The following is a 4199-nucleotide window of genomic DNA, read 5'->3' as shown; positions in this document are numbered from 1 at the left end:
TTACCTGTTCCTACTTATAGGAAAGTGGGTGGTTTTTCCATGATTGGGGTGCAAATTTTCCCCAAATTAATAAGTCCCTTTTTCCTGCTTGGATAACACCTGTTGTCATTTCAGGAAACCATGCTCCAAATCTTGCCTCCAGAAGTTGTGGGCGATCCATCACTGGAGGTTTTTAAGAAGAGACTGGACAAAACAGCATAAGTTCTCCTGCTTGAGCAAGGGGTTGGACTAGAAGACCTCCGAGGTCCCTTCCAACTCTTATTCTGTTTAAGTAGATATTGATTTTTTGTGGCAGCAAGGCTTCCAGGAAAGACCTCTCACCGTAACTGAAATCTCGGTAATCCTCAACTTACAACCACAATTGGGCCCAACGTTTCTGTTGTTAAGTGAGTTTTGCCCCATTTTATGACCTTTCCTGCCACCATTGCTAAGCAAATCAACGCAGTTGATAAATTAGTTAAGTGAATCGGGCTTTCCCGTTGACGCTGCTTGTCAGAAGGGGGAACGCTGCAAAGGTCATTAAGTGTGACAAAAAAACAGCCCTAAGTCACATTTTTCAGCCCCGTTGCAACTGCGAACGGTCACTGAATGAACCGTTGTTAAGTCCAGAATTGACCCGCGTTGCCTTAAATCTTGGAGAAATCCAAGCTCACCTTTGCGGGGGCCCAACCGATGACGCCGCAAAGCAACCCCGTTGCAAGTCGAGGACCAGCCCCTGCATGCAAAGGCCAGAGGGGCGTTGCAAGGGCGGCATCCTGGCAGGGCTGGGCGCATCTCCTGGCTTGGATGGGGCCAGGCCCTCCTTCCCCAACCTTCCTTACCTTTGCAAAAGGCGGCTGGGAGCAGCAACAGGGCGCAAAGGAGACGCCGCCTAGTTGCCCATCCAGGCGGGCAGGCGTTCCGCGTCGGCTTCTCCTGGGCTGCGGCTCCGAGGTGAGGGTCCCCCCCGGCTCAGTGGCTGGGCTCCCCCCGCTGCAGGGCTTCCCCGCTCTGGGGCTGTGGGGCAAAGCGCGGAGGGCGCGCAGGCGGTGCGTAAAAGCGCAAGAGGGGCGCGGAGGAGGCGGTGGCGGGGAGGCCGGGCGGGGAGTGCTGGGCCCGCTGGGTGCTGGCTCCGGTCAGGTGACGGCAGGAAGAGCCTCCGCCCCGGCTTTTCCGGGGAGTTGACTCCCTCCGCGGCCGCGGCGAGAAGCGAGGACGCGCCTTTGGGAAGCTGCCAGGCGGGCTCCGGTCCTTTCCCTTCTTTCTCTTTCCTCCTTTCTTCCTCCTCTTTCCTCTCTTTCTTCCTCCTTTCTTTCCTCCTTTCTTTCCCTTTCCCCTCTTTCTTTCTTTCCCTCTTTCCCTCTTTCTTTCCCTTTCCTCTCTTTCCTTTTCTCCTCTTTCTCTTTCTCTTTTCTCCCTTTCCCTCCTTTCTCTTTCTTCCTTCTTTCTTTCCTCCTTCCTTTCCCTTTTCCCTTCCCTTCTTCTCTCCTTTCTTTCCCTCTTTCCCCTCTTTCTCTTTCTCTTTTCTCCCTCCCTCTTTCCCTCTTTCTTTCCCTTTCTCTCTTTCAGTTTCCGTCTTTCCTTTTCTCCTCTTCCTCTTTCTATTTTCTCCCTTTCCCTCCTTTCTCTTTTTCCCTCTTTCCCTCTTTCCCTTTCCTCTCTTTCCTTTTCTCCTCTTTCTCTTTCTCTTTTCTCCCTTTCCCTCCTTTCTCTTTCTTCCTTCTTTCTTTCCTCCTTCCTTTCCCTTTCCCCTCTTTCTCTTTCCCTTGTCTTTTCCCTTCCCTTCCTTCTCTCCTTTCTTTCCCTCTTTCCCCTCTTTCTCTTTCTCTTTTCTCCCTTTCCCTTCTTTCTTTCCCTCTTTCCCTCTTTCTTTCCCTTTCTCTCTTTCAGTTTCCGTCTTTCCTTTTCTCCTCTTCCTCTTTCTATTTTCTCCCTTTCCCTCCTTTCTCTTTCTTCCCTTTCCCCTCTTTCTCTTTTCTCCTTTCTTTCCCTCTTTCCCTCTTTCCCTTTCCTCTCTTTCCTTTTCTCCTCTTTCTCTTTCTATTTTCTCTCTTTCCCGCCTTTCTCTTTCTTCCTCCTTCCTTTCCTCCTTCCTTTCCCTTTCCCCTCTTTCTCTTTCCCTCCCCTTCTTCCTTTTCTCTCTTTCCCTCTCCCCTCTTTCTCCATCCCTTGCCTTTTCTTTCTGCCCCTTCCTCTTCTCTCTTACAATCTTTCCCTTTCTCTCTTTCCCTTTCCTTCTTCCACTTTCTATCTTTCACTTCCCCTCTTTCTCTTCCCCTTGTCTTTTCTCTCTTCCCCTTTCCCTCTTCCCCTCTTTTTTCACTCTTCTCTCCAGAACAGGAGGATGAACTAGTTTGAGGGGAAGCTATTTAATTGAATAAATTTCTGTATGTTTAGAGTGAAGATTGGGCCTTCTTCTTTCCTTCTTTAGTCCATTTACGTTCCGCCTTTCCATCAATTGGCAACTGGGAAGGTCGCAAATAGGATAGAATAATAGGATGGGAAGGGACCTTGGAGGTCTTCTAGTCCAACCCCCTGCCCAAACACACTACCATTCCAGACAAATGGTCCCTCAATCTCTTCTTAAAAACTTCCAGTGTTGGAGCATTCACAACTTCTAGAGGCAACTTCTGTTCCACTGATTCATTGTTCTTATCGTTAGGACATTTCTCCTTAGTTCTTAGTTGCTTCTCTCCTTGATTAGTTTCCACCCATTGTGTATCAACTCCGTTGCTAAGTCCATTCTAACCATTACGACATTGTAACTGAACCGTTGCTGCTTCTAGCTTGTCATCTCCTCAAATGGAAAGTGGGATTAAACAAATTAATGGGATGTACAGATTTTCTTAAAAGCCTCCCAGCTTCCTTTTGGTCTTTCCCCCCAATCATTATGGGAATAATCACTTTAATGACAGGCACATACGTTGCCAAGGAGAACAGACCAAAAACGGATTGCAAGTCTTCCCTGAATTCTTCCTAATTTGGACATCTTCCAGAGGTGAAGATTCTTCCAGATTTTTTCACCTGTTGACTCCTCCTAAAAGCTGAAAACTGGAGAGGAAGGACTTTTGGAGGGGAAAAAAGAAATAGCTAGCGTCAAGAGATTTTGTAGCAAATTAAGGGTAATCTTTACTGATCAAAGGAATTAAGAAGGATTAATTTTTAGGGGAGGGGGAAAAAAACCTGGACACCTGCAATCTGCCCTGGCTGCTTACTTTCGAACTGGCAACGAAGCAGAAAGTTTAATTAACTATTGTTAGGCTCAATCAAGCTTAACGTGGCCTTTAGGAAACGGCCCCTTTGTTCTAAGCCTGTGATGGAAAACCTATGACGTGCGTGCCACAGGTGCCATTTCTGAGGGCAGGTGAGGCATTGCCCTGTCAGCTCCAACACACGCATGCTGAGTTTTGGCCTTGATTTGGGGGGGCATTTTTCACCCTCCAGAAGATTCCCTGAAGCCTCCGGAGGGAGAAAAACCACTCAACACCCAAACCGGAAGTTCGGGAAATAGCAATAGTTAGACTTATATACCGCTTCATAGGGCTTTCAGCCCTCTCTAAGCGGTTTACAGAGTCAGCATATCGCCCCCAACAACAATCCGGGTCCTCAACGAACTTCCGGTTGGTGCATTGGATGTTTTTCTCTCTCCAGAGGCTTCACGAGGCTTTCCTGAAGCCTGCGGAGGGCAGAAAACAGCCCAATGCGCCTCCTTGAAGTCCTTGGAGGCTTCAGTGAGGCCTGCACACATGCGCAGGGGGTGGGTGGGTTGTGCACACATGCAATTCAGCTTCTTTTCTATGACATTCTTTATTTGGGATTCCACCAGTTCTTTCTTGGAGGCAAGTGGTGGTTTCTTGCAGATCTTCCGATGAACCCTTGTTGCTCCTCTGTCCCGCCGCTGCTTGTGGTCGGTCTGAGCAATCTCCTTGCAACAATCTACCTGAACCGGGAGGCCCTCACAACAGTCACTCGTGCCCTTGTGACCTCTAGACTGGACTACTGCAACGTGCTCTACATGGGGCAGCCCTTGAAGAGCATTCGGAGACTTCAGCTTGTCCAGAATGCAGCCGCGCGAGCGATTGTGGGTGTACCTCGGTTCACCCACGTAACACCTATCCTCCGCGAGCTGCACTGGCTGCCTATCGGTCTCCGGATACGCTTCAAGGTGCTAGTCGTCACTTATAAAGCCCTTCATGGTATTGGACCTGGGTACTTGAGAG

The sequence above is a fragment of the Thamnophis sirtalis genome, unplaced genomic scaffold (assembly GCF_051295495.1).
Source record: "Thamnophis sirtalis isolate CommonGarterSnake01/CBP01778 unplaced genomic scaffold, rThaSir2_p1.2 scaffold_9, whole genome shotgun sequence".
Taxonomy (NCBI): Eukaryota; Metazoa; Chordata; class Lepidosauria; order Squamata; family Natricidae; genus Thamnophis; species Thamnophis sirtalis.
Note: the sequence above shows the minus strand (reverse complement) of the source record.